Consider the following 20,718-nt stretch of genomic DNA (forward strand, 5'->3'; position numbering starts at 1 on the left):
AGGACCAATTGACCTAAATGCCTACCCTAATAGGTAGGGCTTTTTCTACATGCTAATGATCTGTTTGCTAGTTGTCCCTACTTGTAACCTACCATTGTAAATGTAATTTACATTATTTTCCAGGTAGGTGATTCACAGAACACTCACGTAAGAGCTGAGTCATCTTGGAAGACAGCCCCAAATCTCTCCTGCACAGCAAGCTTTAGAAAAGATCATCCTTTGTGGAATGCAAACAAAATGGCCTCCACTGTTGGTCAATGTTCACAAGAGTTATTATAAATCCTGACATTTTTATACTCAGTTGAATCTAATTGTGTCCTGTCAATAGAGCATCTGCTCACAAATTATGCAGAAGCAGCCTGAGGTACAACTTAAGCCTCCATGTTCCTGTCATATAAAACTGGGAGCACTTTGTCCTCTATGCTGGAAGGTTAGGCAAGATTTACATTGAATATAGCCATGATAATCAATAACTGATACTCACGCTAGCTAGGATGCACATTTTTCTGAGTCATCACATTCTTCAGTTTGAAGGTGAATAAAATACTGGCATACCCCCAATTCAAATCATTCCTTCAACTGCTATTTATATGAAAGGGAATTTAGAATAGTTAAAAAAAAGAGAAGAATTTACCACGACAGCAAACACAATTTTAATTTTCATATAATTTAAGGAACACTGACAATTTCACAGGACAAACAGCAGATGTGTAGTCGACATGATTTTTTATTCAAAAAAGCAGACAGGAACTGTATCTATTCCTACATTATCCCCCTGGCTACTATGACCTGGCATGCAGTTGTTGCTCAATAAATGTTGATTATGTAATAAATAAGACTTAGCTGTGGGACTTTGAGTAGTATAATATCCACTACTATTTGAAGACAAACTTTAATTTTCCTGTTGAGGTTTAAGTTAGTACTCTCTTGTCCATTGTAGTAGAATGCCCATCATAGATTTTTTCCTTTTCCTCTCTAGAGAAAGAAGCTTATAGTGGCCTAATATCCCAATTTGCCATGTCTATGACTAAAGCCCTGATGTAATTATTAATGCTACCCTTTCAGAAATGTCCCAGTTTAGGAAACAAATTTAACAAACTATACAGTCATCTAGAAAAATGCCATAAAATTAACTTTATATCACTGGAGATTGTGCCCTAGGGATAATGATCCTTCCCCAACTAAAAGACTAGCTGTGAACCTTGGAATCACTCTGAAAACTACTTAGAAAATAAAATACCTTTGAATTACTAAGGTATCCTCAGAAGAGAGGTTGCACCATTGTTCTTAGTATGAGGAAATCAAACTCTTTCAATGACTCCAAAGGAGAGTGGGGAGCTGTAGTTGTGTGCCTGTAAGTGGCAAGATGCTACTAGTACCCTGAGAGGTACCTCTATGGGAGTCAAACTTAGTGTTCAGAGAGATGTTGGACTCACTCTAAGGACTCAGAGTCCTAGGCAATGTCTAGATCAGTCTAGATCCATACATCCAAGACCGGTAAAACAAACACCACCTCTCCTGGGAGCAGTATTTAACAATGACATCATGTGGACAGTCAGAAGCAGTGGGAGCTGATCAGACTCACTTTCTTTCTTGCTGGGATATGAAAGCCAGGTTCTTGCCTCTTCCCTGCTCCCTAATGTTCTTAGAGGCCAGAAAAGGCAAACAAAGCAGAAAGAATTCAAAAGATTGCTTGAAAAGAATAAAAGAAAAGTGGATTTAATTTAATACCCAGTGTGCAGAGGAATTCACCCAAGATGGACAAAAATAATCGGGCCTAAATGATAACAAAAAAATTTTTAGTACTTTGAGAAGAGGTCTTGAACACAGAATGTCTATACCTGGAGTTGTTCAAGTTCCATTGTGGCTTGTAGTCAGACACATGATCTATTTGGGTCCTAAAGTCAGACAATGACTAGGATCTTCCACATCTGAATAATGCACTATAAGTTAGTTCTAGGCTTGATAACAAAGACCAAAGGGCAGTCTTTTCTTTGTCCAAAAAGAAATCTAGAATGATGGAAAAATATTAATTCTTAGAAGTTTCAGGACAAAGACATGGTTTATAAAGCTTAGAATTGTTTGTAGGACCATCTGAAACTGAGAAGTTTTCTCTACACTCAGAGGTATATTAGAATGACTGCCAGAAAAAATTAAGACTCTGAAAACCAAAAGCCAAATCTAACAGTACTACTGGACATAAGCACTTCTCTTTTTAAATACTAATCATTTATATCATTTCAAGGATATTTCTTTAGAAACACCAGGAAACTCAATGAAAAAGAGTGTACAGAATGGATAGAAAACAAGAGCACTAGAAAATTTATAGTAAAGATACATGTGGGATACCTGGCTGGCTCAGTCCATAGAATATGCTACACTTGATCTCAGGGTTGTGAGTTTGGGACTCATGTTGGGTGTAGAGATGACATAAAAATAAAATCTTTTTAAAAAAGGGAAAAATACACGTAAAAAAGATTGATAAGAACAAAGAAAGAAAGAAAAAAAAAACCAAAGAAAGAAATGCAAGATAAAATTACATCAGAGTACAAGGAAGATAGAACCTAGAAGGTCCCCAAACATAGTCTATGCCTTGAGAAAACTACTGGTATTATACTATTTTAGGGGGAAACTCCTCAAGACAAAAGGATAGCCAAGAGATATGAATGCATTTAGTCTAGAAAAAAATAATGAGCGGGAATCTGAAATAAGATCCTAAATGTAGAACTAATTATTTTTCTTTTAAGTACAAGACCAATATTTATTTATTTATTTTTAAAGATTTATTTATTTAAAAGTACAGGGTATGAACAAGAGGGAGAGGGAGAGAGATAAATCTCAAGCAGACTCTGTGCTGAGTGCAGAACCCAGTGTGGGGCTCCATCCCACTACCCTGGGATCATGAACTGAACTGAATCAAGAGTCAGATGCTCAAATGACTGAGCCACCCAGGTACCCCCAAAGCCAGTATTTATATAGCCTCGTGTTTGCATTCATAATTAGGTAAAATGAGAGGTGGCACAGTGAGTCACCCATATATGCAGTCATCGATCTGGTCAGAATATATGTTGAATTCTCTGATCACTAATTGAACAGCTCTAAAAGATGGCACACGGAAATCTTCCACAGCGTATAGTCTGGGTCAGGCCCTCACTTCCATGAAAAATAAATTCATTTCTTTACAAAGAGCTTGGAGCTTCAGAGGGAAACCTACAGGTTGAATCTCAGCTCTCATCTCAAGGAAAGTTGAAAAGGGTTAGTTGCTGCCAATTATTAAATACTTCCATTGTCGGCTATTTGGTGGTGAGGTGTCATTTTAAAAAACTGGTTTCCCTGATAATTATGCAGCATAGGATTTATGTTCTAACTTCTCTGAGATGTGGTCAGTGGTTTCCCAGGTATGAAACAGAAGTAGGTTCTTTGCAAAACTATATTCTCCAGTCCCTCTTCACAGCATCAAGTTCTGATTTTGGAAAACAAAACTCTCAGTGAGGACATCATGATTGATCTAATTAGTAAACTGGATCCCTTTAAGAATTGTTTTTGAGTAACACTTGACATGAAATGAATCATTTCATTAATAGCCAAGCAAAAGAGCTTGTAGAATTTCACTCTCCTTGTCACCACCCCCTAATCCTATGAACTGATTGGGCTATTAAACAGTTATGAAACACATTTGTGAGAACCAAAGTCAAACACATAAAGGACATGTTAAGCATCCGGCAGGTACAAAAAGTAATCCTGTGTTACAGAACAGAAGACAAAAAGAATAATTGTGAACTAATCCAAGTAAACAGGATGTGCTGTCCTAATCAATTTAAAGTCAAACACAAGGATCTGTCAATCTGAATCAGGAAAGAAAACAAGGAAAAATTTCCCTCAGCCAGTATTCATTCAACAAGAGTGCCAGCAATGGTGGATGCATGACAAGGGAGGCTAGTGGGGTTTCATTGTTGCATAGATCCTGATTTCTAAAGTCTCACCTTGTTAAGGCTTTACTCTCTGACATGGGCAAGACATTCATTCATTTAACAAATATGTATTATTGATTCATACAGTGAATCAGGTTCCTAGCACACTGTATTTAATGCTTTCTTTTTTTTATATAAACTAAAGAACAATAACTACCCTTGCTTGCTAGTAAAATATGTGGAAATAATTTTGGATGCGACAAAATGACTCAGTTCTGGTTTATGTTTGATTAGTTGGTAAAAATGTGGCCATTAGCAAGCTAGAACCTTGGTTTTCTCATTTGTAAAATGGTTTGTAAACAACTGCTCCCATGTACTGCCAAGTATAAGCTCTTATAAAATTTTAAGTGTTGATAAATACTAGGCTAATTGTATGTTTTTCAACCAGAAGGGTGTGTTGGGCTTTTGAATGTCAGAGAAGTTTTGTTACAGAAAAGGATGGTTGGTAATTCCATCCTCCCCTTTGCTCTACTACTTCTCAATAGGCACTTGTAATACCTCGTCCTTCCCTTTGACAGTGACGGGCATACAGTGGAAGCCAGCCCTATTTTGTCACATAATCAGAAAGTTGCCAGAACCTCAGTCTGAAGCTGTGGTAACCATGCCCATACCATGTAAAGAATGGTGGTTTGCAGAATTAAGCCAGAACTCTGCTTCTCTAGCAGAAATGAGAGACAAAGAGAATTCTGATGGAATGTGAACTACTTCAAGTCTTCTGGAGACCTCACCAGGGACATCTTTCAGTTCTAATAAATCTTTCTTGTGTAAGCTAATTTGGATTGGTTTCTGTCACCAATGCAATGGCTGACCCATTGAAAAAGGCAGAGAAACTTACATTTTCATTGGGCTTGGATTATATGCTAGCTCTTTTTTTTTTTTTTTTTAAGATTTTATTTATTTATTCATGAGAGTCACGGGGGTGGGGAGGGAGAGAGAGAGAGAGAGAGAGAGAGAGAGGCAGAGACACAGGCACAGGCACAGGGAGACACAGGCTGCATGCAGGGAGCCTGACTTGAGACTCAATCCCGGGACTCCAGGATCACGCCCTGGGCCAAAGGCAGGCACTTAACTGCTGAGACACCCAGGGATCCCCCTATATGCTAGCTCTAAGAATGCATGGGATTGTAAAAAGTGGTCAGAACTCTTTTCTAAGGGACATTCAAAGCCATAGTGTCTGGCTTTGGTGAAAAAGAGATAGATGTTGATTTGTGGACAGGGCAGTAGGTCTGAAGTTTGTCTAAGGTCTGAGCTCAGGCCCCCAAAGCTATGCCATCTTGACCTTTAAGCCACAATTAAGGTATTAGAGGCATAAACAGGATGTTAATCCTGGCAATGCAACCAGGTAAGTTTTTGACTTTGAGCCACTCATATAGCTTCTCTAGGGCTGGTTTGCATCTACAAAATAAGGGTCTTGCACTACAAAGTGCTGTAATTCCTGAAGCTATCCTGAAAATTTGTCCTAAACAAACTAAAAAATGGACTCTAAGAAATGCTAGGAGTAGTGTGGATGGGGAGAGATTTAGAAGAAAATGGTCAATTAGGATTATGTTTCCTTTAAATAATATTTATAACATCCATAATAACTAAAACCTACAGTATTATGAGATGACAGGCACTGTTTGAAATGTTGACTCATTTAATCCTCATGTCAACTCTGTGAAATAGACACTATTATTATCCCCAATTTATAGCTGAAGAAACCAAGGCACAGAGGTGAGTAGCTTGCCCGAGGCTACACAATTAGCATGTCAGAAATAAAAACCTAACTAATGCAATTAGCATCCAAAATCCAAGCTCTTAATAACTGCATTATACATCTATTGTTAAGTGTGCCCACTTCTCTGCCTGACACAAAGTAAAACTCAACAAGTGCTCATTAACTTTTAGCAGATGAATCAAGTGACCTTTGTAAAGGTCATTTCTTTCAAAGCCATTGTGGCTGTAGTGGAGATACCTACCCACAGAGTTAGATATATTCTATTGGGGATATTTTCCAGCCATACACCCAAATGAACCCTCCTTTTTGTCATGTTCCCACCAGAGTTCTTAGAGCATTATGTGCAAAGCCTAATAACTTTTTGTTAAAGATAGGACAATCTCTGTGTATTTCCTTGGAAAATGGATTATACTAAACACACTGGCTTTTGACAAGCACTCCTACCTCATGTCAATGGGTAAAATCAGGAAACAAAGTCTTGGAGACAAGAGCAGAGAAAAAGAATCTGGTCATTAAAAATAAAAATACTATTTGTTTTCTTTCTCATTTGTTATATGAAGGCACTATTTTCTCTCATTAGAGTTCTACATAAAAAAGCCCTTTAAATTATTACTTTCTTAGCTCTCAGTTGGCAGAAACAACTTCTAGAACTTGTCTACAATTTGGACCATGTCCCTATAATAAGATTTGCTGAAGAAAAATATTAAGTAGGGACGCCTGGGTGGCTCAGTGGTTGGGTGTCTACCTTTGGCGCAGGGTGTGATCTCTGGGCCCCAGGATAGAGTCCCACCTCAGGCTCCTGCAGGGGGCCTGCTTCTCCCTTTGCCTATGTCTCTGTCTCTCTTTCTCTGTGTCTCTCATGAATAAATAAATAAAATCTTAAAAAAAAAAAAAGAAACAGTATTAAATAAATTGGAATTTAGATCAGAGTAAACTTTGATAAGTGACTTGACTATCCCTTTAAACTAGAATCAGATTTTCCTACATTCACTTTACTGTAAAGAATTCTATTGGTAGACTTAAATTCAGTGGTTTCAGAAAACCACTTCCTCATCAGAATACTGAGATAAAGTTTATTAGTCCATACCAGCAGAGCTTATCTAAGCAATGGAAAAGACCATTGTAATTATTATCTACTATGTGGTTTTACAAAAGAGCCGAAGTTTAGCAATTCATACTTCTATCGTACAACAGCTTTGAGGATCTAAGGAACAAAATGGCTTAAAGGTTAATTCAAACTCAAACTATGACAATTACTAGGGTTTGGAAAATTTGGATTATAAGGACAACCAATAGCTCTCATGTGATCAGAACAATAGCTGTGGAAAAAAACTATTAGATCACTCCATCTACTGATCCCCCTGCCGGTTCTAGAGAAGCAATTAGAGCCTCCCTTGCTCTGGTGTGGCTTCACAGAGCTCAAAGGGACAGCTTTAACTCCTTGTGGTGTAGCCAGGCTGGCGGTGGGCAGAGTTGTGGTGCTGCCTGTCCAGAAAGCGGGGATGAGGTGGGAGTGGGAGGGAGGAAACACCACCCAAGCTGACCGGACTGAGTCTGTAGGTGCTCAAATGTGAACCTTAAACAGGATATGTCAGGATTTCTTGCGCAGAAGTTCCCCGCATGTGGAAACACAGCTGGCGAGCAACACCTCTCCAAGCCCTGAAGACACAAACACTCCAAACAGGACAGCCTACTGCGTTCAGCCCATAGAAAAGCCCTGCCTGTTTAATCTCAGAAGTCTCTCCAGCTGCACCGGAATACAGGTGCAAGTCTTTACTTGTCAGATGACTTCTGAATTATTGGCAGGAGCTGTGTGACTGTCGTGGCTGTAATACTCTCTAGATGGAGATGCAGCTTTTCTTCAAAACTGTGCTAGAGGTTTGAGAGAGCCCCTACAGTGATGATAATCCCAACGTCACAAAAAGGTTGTGAGCGCCAGAAAATGAGAGTTTTTACTGTGAGAGTTATTTACTGTTACTCTCCTGCCCAGAAAATTAACTAATAAAAACTGAATTGAAAAGGTGACTCCTCCCTTCCTCCCTTTTGACAGTTTGAACAGATAAGAGTGATCCAGAGATGCTAGGCTGGAAATACATTTTTGACCTTGGGCCCAAATTTAGATGGCTTCAGAAGTATTCCATTTCAAAGAAGGTAGCAGAAACCTGTGGGAGGAATCTTCGATCTTTATTTTGAGGGGTGAGATGAGGCTCGTCTTTGCCCTATGGGGCCACACACTCTTAGAACAGTGTTCATAGCTAATACTGTAGCCAGACTTGAAGATGGCCTCTAACCATCTCTGCCTCATGGTATTCAGACATTAGAATAGTTCTCTGACACTTTGTTCCAAAGTTGCAACAACAGAATATAGCACAAGTAATAATATGTCATGTCTGAGATTAGGTTTTAAGAGGCTATGGCTTCCCTTGGGGTATTCCCCACCTGCCAGCCCTTGCTTTATCATTCACTCAGGGAGAGCAGTGTGCCATATTTAAGCAGCCTTATGGAGAGGTTCACATGACCAGAATTTGCTGGTCTACCAACAGCCAGTGAGGAACTGAGATCCACCAGCCACTGTGTGAGTGAGCTTGGAAGCAGACTCACTAACCCCAGTCGAGCCTTGACATGACGGCAGCCCCAGCCAACTGCTTGGCAGCATTATCGTAAAAGCCTTTGAGCCAAAACCACCCAGTTCAGCTACACCCGGATTCCAAAATAAGTTGCTACATTTCAGGGTAACTTTGTTAGTCAGGAACAGATAACTAATATATAACTACAGAGCCTGTACTCCTTCACATAGTAGATATTCTACAAAACTCTCTTGGCTATAGGCATGAAGGAAGCAAATGTGGACATAAATAGCTAATGAAGAGTCCAATTGGATTACAACATTTTTTCAGTGGCCCTTGATTTAAATATTTCTGTCCAGCTACCCCAGAACCAAAACCATCATCCTTGCCTCTTGGAGAAGACTGCATCGTCCCTTTCTAGTTTGACTATTACTGATTTTAGTTGAAACAGAGCTGTGCTCCTCTAGGTTATTTTAAGCTATCCCTTAGCTGCCTGAAATGTTCCCATTCCACATCCATTTGTTCATTCATTCAACAATAATGAGTGCCACTATTCTAGATGCTGGGGCTATAGCACTGAACAAAACCAATAAGGCTCCTAGCCTCAGAAGCTTACATCTAGCATACTGCCCTGATAAGCTCTCTCCCTGTCCTTCTGACCTTTTCTACCAGCTCCCTGGGCCCTGAGTCTCTATCTAAGCTCTTGCTTAAGAGGACCCAGGACTTGACAACCCTTTCAATGGGAGCCTGAAAGACACATTTCTTCTGTAAGAGGTAGCATTTATAACAACTCTTAGCAATTACTGGTAGGCATTTAGCCCATAATCAACAACTGCCTAATGCACAGTTATGGGCATGGCACATTCATTGGAGGTAGGCATTTGACCCACATACCTTGCTTCCATACTGCTAATGTATATGTTCCTCATACCTCACACAGTCTTAATAAATCATATTTTATTAGCTGATAGACATTATGATGTGACATTTTCTGCCCAATATCTAACTGGACTTGGACCATGCAGATCAGTAAGATACAAGCAATTCAATTACATAAAAATTGGATAATAGTACCTGAAATGCATTATGTGCCTGAGATGATTTTTCTATCCTCCTTGGATCATCTTTATTCTAGCACAAAGTCTAAGTTAGAGGAGAACTATTCATGTTTCCTAGGTCATGGAATCTAGAAAAATATATATGTTATGAAAACATGCACAAGACAGTATTTCCTGACTCAGCCTCAATCGGCTTTGGTTCCTCCCAAGAAGTATGAAAATTCTCAAAAAAACTGTTTTTTCTGTGTTCCACAAGGACTCTGGCTGGTACTTTTCTTCTCCTGTCCTAGATTCATTCCCACTGTGGACAATAAAGTCGACAGCCACACCGATGCCCACTAAAGGCCCAAAGCCCCCTGCTAAGGCTGCACACCTCTGAGCCAAGGACGTTATCTCCTGAAACTGTGAGGCCCCTTTCGGGCAAAGCTGCTGAAACTATTACATAGGAACCAGGCATTAGTCTGGGTGTGAAGGAATCACTTGAGGGGCTGGCCAGTCTCACTTCTTTTCTCTAGTACCGGTTACCTTTTCTTTCTGAAAATGAAATTTGGCTCAGGCTACTCGTAAACATACCACTTCCCTACCTGCTTTTCGCAAAAATTTCAGACTTGTTCATGTGGGCCTAAATGCTAAGTGAGCTTAGTTTAGGCTTAAGCTAAGATCCCTGATTTAAGGGTATCCTAGGAAAACTACTTTTCGGCCAATTTAACTGTGTGCTTCCAGAATAACATTATTTGTGAAAGTCACCAGAAAGCCTGGAAAACTTCAGCTGGCAAAAGCATACAGACCAAAAACTGAATGCATTCATTAATCCTGCTTAAATTTATTGACAAAAACCTATTTCCTGCCTTCAACATTTTCATTTCTAGAATTAAGTTTTTGAAACAGAGTTAAGGGTTTTAATATCTTATTCAGTAGATTAATTTTTAGAAAGCCTTTGAAAAATAGGATGACAAGTTCGGCCCATTATAAAGAGGAGAAACTTTGTTTTAGAGAAAGTGAATTTTTTTAGTTGCCAGAAAAGGAAACTCTAAAGTTGATGTTATGTTTAGCTGTGATTTTAAGCAACAACATATAGTTTCTTTTCTGTGGTTCAGAGATAAAAGAGGGTTTTAACGAAACAGGTAAGACCATGAATTCAAATTACATTCATAGCTTTTTCCTCTTACCCTGCTTCCTCATTACTTGCGTGTGTTCTATTTATTTCCTTAAAGTTACATTTTATAAGACAAATTTGTTTTTCATAAAAGATACATGTTGGATTAAATATACCTCAAGATAAGATAAATTAATTAAGATGAGGAAAATTTATAACCCAAAGCTATGAAAAAGAAAATTATGGGAGTAGATAGATTCAAAACTAAAATAACCATGATATTTTGGTATTGTATTAAGCAACAAATGGAATAATAGACTGACAACTTTGCGTTTTCCTTGCCAGTAGTTCATAAAAGTACCATTTGTAATTTGCATTCTATATTGACCTAAAAGATTTTTAAAAAATTAGTCCTTATACACTCAGAAGAGTTCCTGACTGATGAACATACATAATCATTTTAGATAATGAATTAATAAATATATCTGGAGATATCAGAAAGTAGAAATAATACATCTTGAAAAAATGTATTAAGAAGTTATAAAACATTTATATTGATTATTTCAGAGTAGGAGAAAGGTCATTGTTTTCTTCTTTCTACTTTTTTTGTTACTATATGGTTTTATATAAAAAAAACAGATTTTACATTAGAGAAAAGTTTAAAAAGAAGAATAGGAAAACAACTGCCCAACCCCACTGTTACTTTTGTCCCTTTCCTTTGGTAGAACATAGCAGTAATGAGCTAACTGAAAACTGGTCCAGTTCAGCTCTTCTCATTCAGGTGCTGATCCTACAATGCCCCGTGGGATTATGTAGAATGGTACACACCTAGGAGCCAGGCTAAGCATGCAGATTGTTCTCCCTCCCTCTCTCTCTCTCTCTCTTTTTGTATACTAACAACTACCTCAAGCGACAGGTGATTATTGCCCTTTTTTGTTAACAGAAGATGACAGTCACCTTTAGGATATAGCAAGCAAAGTGTGACTTAAAGCCTGACTACCTTTAAGGAGAGAAGGTCACAATGCCAGGATGGATCATGACTAAGAGGAGAGCAATATTCAAAGGGAGCAAATATCTTCTCCAGAATTTTGGACTTTATGGTAAGCTTTTCTGTGAATAAAGATCTATGCATTGCCTTTTAGAACACTTCCATTTTTATATTATATTCTTCTATCGGTGAGCTATGAGTTCAGAATACAGACCCATAACTCACTAGTTTTATTTCCCTGCCTCCAAGCAGAAAGCAAAAAATGGAGCCATTAAATGCCTATGAAAAGAGAAAAAGAATCTGTATGTACAGGCATGTTCTCTATAAATATAAATAGCAGGATATCAGACTAGAGAAGGTATAAGATTATTTCAGTGGTATCCAGACATTAATGAAAGCCAATTTGCAATTAGGTAATTAACATAAGAGCCAGTGGTAACAAGCAATGTGTACCTATTCCAAACATCTTTGCTACAAATTGCTGTTAAAAGCTTCTCCCTGCATTTTCTTTGTCTTTCCAAGGAATGGTGATGATATAAGGTAATTCACAGTGACTGCAGAATGCTGCATGTTATTTCATGCAGGCCATTTAGTAACTATGTCAGGTAACCACACAGCAAACCCTTTTAATTACAAGATGGAACAGCTTCCGTTACTATGCTTCAGGCTCTCTAGTTAACCTTGAACTAAAGGTTCATTCTTACAGTTTTCATTTGTCCCCAGTTGTGCTCCACCAGGCTGCCAGGGCTGAAATGACTGGTTGTAGGTTCTGGAGCTTCAGACACACGGGGATGCTCCCTCATCTCTATGCTGGGTACCGCAGGCTTGGCTGCAAATGCTGCTGGGATCCACCTGGTCCTACTTATCAACACTCGACAAATTCTGCTACTCACAGGCTCCATGAAGAAAGTAAAAATGTAATTTTTAAAAAAAATGTAATTGTTGATGACTCAGGCCCCACTGAGGAACAAACGGAACAGAGCTTCCCTAACAGCAAATTTAAGCAAAATACATGCATACCTACATATATTCATTGTCAGTAATATAGAATTCGGGGTTACTTCCCTCTAGCATTCTTTCTCATTTTTCCTCACTAGAAAATGGTGATTCATTTAGCTATGTGTGGCTAAGAAAAATGCATCTACCACATTTAGCTATGTGTAGCTAAGAATCATACACCAGCTATAGTCTTACATATGCCTTCTTTTTTTTCCATCACCTTAGTTACATGTTATCTGCTGAGAGTCCTCTATTTTGAGATTGCTCCATTTTGTATCTTAGTATGTGTCAGGGCAGTTGTTTCCTTTAGCAAAGGTTGACATGCTAATTTGCAGGGCATATTCAGTGTCTTGGATGGTAACTACTCAAAATTCAATTTTCAAATGCACATAATGAATTGTATTTATAGCTCTGGCTATTGCTCTTCATTATTTTGTAGGGAACACATACCGAAAGTTGGAAACAGAGACCTTCGTGGACCCTCTGTAAAATACCTGCCTCTGTGAATGGCTGCCCTCGAGTGCCCTGGCTTTTGACAGTGCAAGAATGACTGCCTTTTGGGGCTGGACTGTACTATGGGGGAGAAACTAGATCCTATTTGTGCAGAAATGGATCACCTCATTGAGAGCTTTCTGTAACTACAACTACCAGAGGCCTATTGCTTAACTATTTCATGACCACATTAATATAGAGTAACACTGTTATGTGTAAAAGAAGCCTCCATCTTTTTTTTTCCTTCTTTCCGTGAGGCTTAGGGGGATGGGCAGTGACAGAGAGTTTAAGTGAAATGTTTTGATCCACATTAGAAAAGTTTTAGTTTACCTACAAATTGCATACTAAAAGTTAAAATATTTCACATTGCAGAGAAATAACAACATGGTTTTCTTGACCTTAAAAGACTCAACATTTCTCATTTTCGTAAAGGCTGATAGCTAACCTTATCCTGCCTTGGAGTCCTGAGTTAAAGAGGCATCCCCAGCAAACATGTCCTAATCTACTTCTCCTTCAGGATCAAATTCTTCCTAATGGGGCCCTTCTCCTAATTTCCTGTCTTGTTTCAATACTCCCCTGGTCTGAACTTATAGAGTCTTCCTTGACTCATACTCACAAGCCCCACACATATTATCAGGTAGTAAAATCTTGTATTTTTCGAACCAAAAAGACAGGAAAGATATATTCAATTTTTAAAACACCTAGTGTAAATTATATATTTACCCACAAAACCACAGAGATGTATTTGTTTTGGCTGGAATTATTTTACATCAGCAAAGTAACTTATTATCTCAGGATTATTAAAACATTCCACTGGCTTTTGATGGCATCAGAAGAATTCTTGAAACATGAATTGTAGATTAGACTTAAACTTAAAATGTTCATCAGGTAATTGACCTTGGATATGGGTACAGTGACAAAGACCTGCAACTGAATGCAGTAAAATTTTATAGGTCTGCTCATTTGGTGCTTATCACAACCAGAACAATAATGTGACTTTGAGCCCTAGATGATTATTGGATGTTCGTTACAATCTGAATGCATTATAATAGGAAAAATAATAACCTCAGATGGAACATTTTTTCCCCTTGTTTAGTTAAATCCAGTTTGCTTCATTAACAAAATCTTTGGAATTATGGAATCACAGTTGGTAGAAAGACTGGGAATCACTAGCATTGCTGAGCTATAAAATTGCTCTTGTGTCCATCACAAATCCAACTGCAATTGCCCTAGTTGACTTCCTTCCCTTTTAGTTGGCCGTTATGGAAGACTTCTACGTAGGCTTCCATCCTTTTGCCTCTCTTGGTTATATATACTTCTACTCCATCTTGATCCAAAATTTTCAACCCATCTCTATTAAACATCCTAAGTATAAAACTCCTTAGCCTGGCATTTAAGCCTCTGAAATCTAACTGCAACCTGCATGCTAAGCCTTAACTGCCATTACTGCCTAACAAAATGTGTCAGTGAAAATATACTGCTTCCTATTATTAAGCATAGCAGCTAGGCATCAACTTCTGAGTTGTTGCTCTGTGGGTTCAGATCCTACACTGCTGTTCATTAGCTATAATGTTGTTATCTATTTTTTAAAAAAGATTTTATTTATTTATTCATGAGAGACAGAGAGACAGAAAGAGAGAGAGAGGTAGAGGGAGAAGCAGGCTCTATGCAGGGAGCCGGATGCGGGACTTGATCTGGGGACTCCAGGATCATGCCCTGGGCTGAAGGCAGGCGCTAAACCGCTGAGCCACCCAGGGATCCCCCTCATTAGCTATAATGTTAAGCAAGTTCTTCAACTTCTTTAAACCTTATCTCCTCATTGGCAAAATTTAAAAAACTCAAAACATTAGTAATCTCTATTGTTACTTAAAGTGCTCTTTAGTTCTTTTTTTTTTAAAGATTTATTTATTTATTCATAAGAGACACAGACTGAGAGACAGGCAGAGACATAGGCAGAGGGAGAAGCAGACTTCTTGCAGGGAGCCTGATGTGAGAGACTCGATCCCAGGACCTAGGATCACGACCTGAGCCAAAGGCAGGCGCCCAATCGCTGAGCCACCCAGGTGTCCCAAGTGCTCTTCAGTTCTTTCCCTTCCAATATGCTCATCTCTTTCCCTGGGGGAAGGAGTCTCTATTCTTTTCACACTTTATCAAAAATGTTGAGCATGGTGTCCAGCAATCTGTATTTTAACACATCCTCCAGATAATCCTGTGCACAGTAAACTTTGAGAATCTATATTTATCTCAGTGCTACTACCTAAATTTTTCTTTATGCCTCCCTGGGAGCCTGACCTTTTCTGCCATCCAAACCCTGAGTGTGCTTCATACCCTCCCTTAACACTTACCTTCTTTGCATTGTATTAACTAAATGTGTATATTCACCTTATTTCCCCCCTTAGCCTTGCCAAGTTGTGAACTCTTTACCAGGAGGAGTTTTGCTCACTAATCTTCAAAAAGGAAGCAGGGCTTAACCAAGTTTCTTTCAAATATTTGTTTGGCAGAATTGAATCAAATTATCTTAGCACTCAAGGTATTAGAGACTGAATGAAGAACTAGAAATAGAAGGAAAACTTTTTTTTTAAATAACTACTAAGAAGTTTCCTGCTGGAAAATAGAGCAGCAACATGGATTAAATGCTTCAAGTTCTTACGGGAAGCAGAGTTTCAAGATAGGTAGAGGAATAAAATTTCTAACCTTGCAATCACCTCCTCATGCCTTGATTCTGTAGTGTGAGCCATTTTTTAAACATAATTTTCCAGATGCATGATGATGAGTGGCCAAATGTAATATCAAGGCATTTTTGAGGCAAAATGAATGAGCAAGGCTATTGTTTCTATGTAAGAGCTTCCTATCTTGTCTGCTTATAAAAGGCATATATAGTATTTTTCACATTTCCCATTTTTGCTTAAGTAACTTTGAACTTGGGAATGAAGCCAAGCTTGGCCTACTGAATAACAAATCCAGTTAAAACAACACATAGTCTCTATTCTTTCTGAGTGCATGATGTTTGTCATGCACAAAAGGAAAGAGTCCTACTTGTTATAACATCACTCACTAATTAGTACCAATAAGCAATTTTTAAAAAGAAGAAACTAGTAGCTACCCAGACTTTTTCAAATTATGCGTGCACAGTTGTATTTATATATTAATGAAATCATTATGAGCAAAAACACTTTTTGATTGATTGGATACTATCATCTAAACTGATAGCTGGGCAATTACTGAACACAAGCCTAATTTCCAAGCAGTTTTCTAAGTTAGTGTTACTTTCAAAGAATATAAAAGGAATCCATTGCAATCAGTGAAAACTTGATTTCTTTTCATCTAGTGCTTTTAGCTGTATTATTTACTTTCTTCGGAGGCACCCTTAAGTTCTCCATGACATTAGCAAATTGATACACAGCCTGAACTCATATGTAATCAAAAGCAGTGGTAACCTCCATTTCTAACTATCTCTATCAGATTGTTTTCTCCCCTTTGACTGAGATTCATGTGCTGCTGCCCTGACACATTTGAGGCCGAGTCTATATGAGGAAAAAATGCAGATGTCTCTCATCTTTTCAACTTCTTCACCACCTTATTACTTAACTTTCTTCATTCATTATTTGAGAAAAAACAATTGTCACTTTAAATGTTCAAGAGGTGGCTGAGAAAGCCCATGCAGTATGACTTGTAATGTTTTTATGAGATGAATTGATTGATTTTAGAGAGAAAGAGAGAGCATGTGAGAGAGAGTGGGGAGAGAGGCAGAGGGAGAGAATCTTCAGTCAAAATCCCTGCTAAGCATAGAGCCCATGTGTGGGCTTTGATCCCAAGACCTATGAGATCATGACCTGAGCTGAAACCAAGATTTGGACACTCAACAAATTAAGCCACCCAGGCACCCATACTTTTTTCTTTTTTTTCCTATTTCTGAGGTCCTCAGCTTTAGAGATTATTCTAAAAGGGTCTAGAAAAAGCTCTTGGAAAAATTCTTAGATAACACCTAAAATGTTCTGGGACTATTCTGCTTGCTGTGACTGGTTATGCATCAAGATGAGAGCAGAGTTTACAGTGATGCCCTGCTCCTGAGTCACAGAACGAATAATCAGCACACAAAAGTCTATTCATCTGCTAGTAAAAGCCAAACAAAAGTAATGGTTCCAGAATCCTTACATTCAGTATAGGTAGACTCAGTTTCCAGAAAGAAAGAAAGAAAGAAAGAAAGAAAGAAAGAAAGAAAGAAAGAAAGAAAGAAAGAAAGAAAGAAAGATGGGAAGGAAGGGGGATCATGAAATAACAGCTTTCTTGTCAGAAAGAACATAACAGAAAATGCAGATTCTATTGGAGAGATCTAAGAAGAAATACAGATTATAAAAGCAGGGACCAACCTTGAAAACATCATGGTAAGTGAAATGAGCCAGCTACAATAGGATTCCACTGAATATCTAGAGGTATCTAGAATTGGCAAATTCATGGAAACAGAAAGTAGAAAAGGTGTTACCAGGAACTGATGGGAGAGGAGAATGGGAAGTTAGTATTTAATGGGTGCAGGGTTTGTTTGGAATGATGAAAAAGTTCAGGAAATGGATATTGGTGATGATAGCGCAACACTGTAAATGTACTTAACGCCATCTAATTATACACTTTAAATTGGTTAGAAGGGTATATTTTGCCATGTACATTTTACCACAGTAAAAAAAAAATTATATATAATGAAAACAAACCAGCAAATGCAAAAAGCAAGCTAGGACATCATGTGACACAAAGTGACTGATGCTTACATGTTATGAACCTGGAGGCAAGGAAAAAGAATTTTCAGAACTAATAGAGGTAATTCAACTATATTCTCATCTCTAAGAATTATTCACATTTTCCATAGAGGAAAAAACAATAGAAGGTCAAATAATAGAACAGAAAAACACCAAGGACTGAGTAGTGCTATTTCTGAGATGGAGGTAAGATAAGTAGAACAGATTATGATAATATTTTGTCTATTTACAATGATTTTATTAAAGTTAATGTATTCCTTAGACTATCATCCTTACTTGTGAAGACCTGATAAATATCGGCTGGAAAGTAAGAGAGTCTTTACCATAAAGTCCAGGCATATGAGGTTGAAGTGCAAATGGTGAAATTGTATTTAAAGTTCAATAAAGAAAGGAAACAAAAGACAAAATTAGAAAATCTGGCCCTGTAAGTTTTGTCCAACATTTGAGAGATTCAGTCATTTGAAAATTTACACATCTTTAGAAACAGTTTAAACATTCAGCATCTAGCATGAAAAAGTGATTGGTAAGCATGCTCCAGGATCACAGAAAAAGATTCACTTTGTTAATAAATAGAATGTGCTATAAAAAATACCTCTATTGTATATATCAACACAGCATTTCTTCAAGGGTGATCGCCAGACCAGCAGCAATGGCATCTCCAGGGGGACATGTTGGTGAAGCCAATTCCGGAACTCTATCCCAGAACTACTACATCAGAAACTCTGGGAGTGGGTCTAGCAGTCTGTGCTGTAATAAGCTGTACAGCAAACCACTGTTTTAGGGAAGACTGGAGCGGAAATAGTTAGGAAGCCTGCAGGTGGTTAACCAGATTGAACTGACCTGAGGGAGAATTACGGGCAGACCTCTTGCAGGAGGAAGCTGCTCTGGAAAGTGGGAAAAGCACTGTGGCCTTTGGGGGAGTATTTCCTTCTCTTTCAAGAGGTGTTCCTATTTGCCTTAGGGGAACTAGGTGTCTGCTGCTACTGTTAGTAAAACAAAGCTGTAAAAGTTCTGGGCAGTGAGTGATTCTGCTAATAAGACAGCACAAAGACTCTTCTTAATTTAAAAATATCTGCTTTTTCCTTTCCTCTGCATTTCTCCCCAATAGAAGTGTATCTGCAATTTATTTGTACATTTCTTCAAATCTTTCTGAATGTATATCCATAGCTCATGATTGCCCAGAAGACTTTTTAAGTTAGACCCACTTGTTAGACTATCCAAGAATTTCTACATCACAGCAGCTCATTTGGAGATTTAAGGAGTCTTATTAGACATGTGGCAATTTTTTTGTTCGGTTTGGTTTTTGTTTGTTTGTTTTGTCTTTGTTCTTTTTTCTGTCATGGAATGTCTGGAACTAAAGAACATATTAAGCAGATAATAAAATTCAATATATTTAGGCTGAAGTTATGAAACCCCCTTAACCTCAAATGCTGTCAAGTGATACTTTTGAAGTTCATGCACATGTATTTCTTTTATAACACCTTTAATGAACATTAGCTCTTTTCCTATGTGTCAAAAGTATTCTCACTTTTCTCAAACTGGACTAATAGGCTAACTTAATTCCACATCCTGAAGCCTGCAGCCTGCCCCTCCCCCTGCTGCCTGCCTGCCGCCTTCCCAGGTGTGTTGGCAACGTTCAGAAAGAACAAGATCCAGCACTCTTTGTTGGTTCAGGGCCTATTTCCCAAAGCATTTATGCCCCGCCTCACTTCCCAATCTCCTGACCTGTGGAATTGCCTATTCTCTGGAGCATCACATGAATTTCCAAACTGACATTACTTTGGTAATGTAGAAGAGGAAAAAATTCTCCTCTACCCTCTTAGGATCTCTGGCTGGGCTTAAGAATTAAATAGATAGAAGGCAGATTGACAGGAGAAAAGCATGCAAGTTTTATAGGAACTTACAGGAGGGGGATGGCCTTCACACGAGAATGAAAAACTGAAGTGACTGAAGCAGAAAGCACTTATACTTTTTGGACAAAGAAATGATAAACTGTGAAGAAATAATAAGATGAAGAGGCCTGAGCTGGAGGCAGTAAATTGTGGAAGTGTCAAGGAGATCCAGAGGCAGAACTTGTAGAAGATAAGGTTATCTGAGTAGGTTTGCACAGTTCTATTTCAGTGTCAATTCCAAGTCTCTGGCCATGAGAGTAAGTTCTTCTCTTCCTGGTACACTGACGGTATCTTTTTCATGGGAAATATTATGGCTTTTTTAGGTATAAAAAGGCTAAATAAGAGAGTTCTTCCTGCATATGCTGTTTTCAAGTCCCTTCAGCTCAAAATAATCAAGATTTGAAAATGGTATGTTTGGGGGTAGCATGTCCTAAACTCTTTCAGGTACTAACCTCTTGCCATAATTTGCACTGGCCCCTTGCATTATGTCTATTTCTGGAAGCTCTTGGTAACAACTGCAAAGGATCTAACAAACAGCCCATCAAGCTAGCATTTCTACCAGTCTTCCCAAAGAGAACTGGGCATCTGGAACCATTTTTTGAGTCACGTCATAAAAAAAAGTGGTTAAATGGAGGTTTTCAATGTAGTTTAAGTGATGGCTCCTCCAAAAATAAAAACAGATATTGACTCCATGCTAGTGGCTGCTGACTAAACTCTGAATACCCAGCTGCCCATCTGAGAATTTCTGATTATGGAATTTATTCGTAATGGCAAAGGTAGTGCACAACACTTAATTAGACCTTTTATTAAGGCGTGGAACATTGCTAAGCCAATGAAATTTAGAAGGGAAGAAACATTTCTAAAACTTTGGTAGAAAAGGACATCATTTTTAAATAAATCATGAAAATATGCATTGACTCTTAGAGTCAGGGTTTCAAGGAAATAAGGTAGCCTGAATAAAGAGGATTAGCTGGTGAGCCAAATGGAAAATTTAATGTACTTTTTTTTTCTTTCCTATTTTATTTTAGTTTGACCTCCTTGGAATCTATGTTTGTGGAAGAACCATGGGTTTTATGTGCCACAGCAACATTTTTATATCCCCATTACAGAGTACAGGAGCCAATCCTCTGTCTCCATGTACCACTAAAAGCACCAATGTTTGTGAGTTGTTCTATTCAATTTGAAAG

The 20,718-nt window shown here is 38.3% G+C and overlaps 1 long non-coding RNA gene across 3 annotated transcripts in view; it reads left to right on the plus strand.

Moving 5' to 3' along the window:
* The window catches only part of LOC111098011, a 45,111-nt gene extending 24,427 nt beyond the window's left edge, over nt 1-20,684 (plus strand). The window contains exons 5-7 of one of the 3 annotated variants that reach the window (XR_005366634.1): nt 11,353-11,509; nt 19,855-19,939; nt 20,560-20,684. This is a non-coding gene — a long non-coding RNA (uncharacterized LOC111098011). Of the gene's footprint in view, nt 1-11,352; nt 11,510-12,120; nt 12,385-12,835; nt 13,123-19,854; nt 19,940-20,559 lie in introns of those variants that run through there. The other 2 variants (XR_005366635.1, XR_005366633.1) reach the window with 2 other exon arrangements.
* Nucleotides 20,685-20,718: the final 34 nt, after the last annotated feature.

This window comes from Canis lupus, chromosome 11 (assembly GCF_011100685.1).
Source record: "Canis lupus familiaris isolate Mischka breed German Shepherd chromosome 11, alternate assembly UU_Cfam_GSD_1.0, whole genome shotgun sequence".
In the NCBI taxonomy this organism is placed as follows: domain Eukaryota; kingdom Metazoa; phylum Chordata; class Mammalia; order Carnivora; family Canidae; genus Canis; species Canis lupus.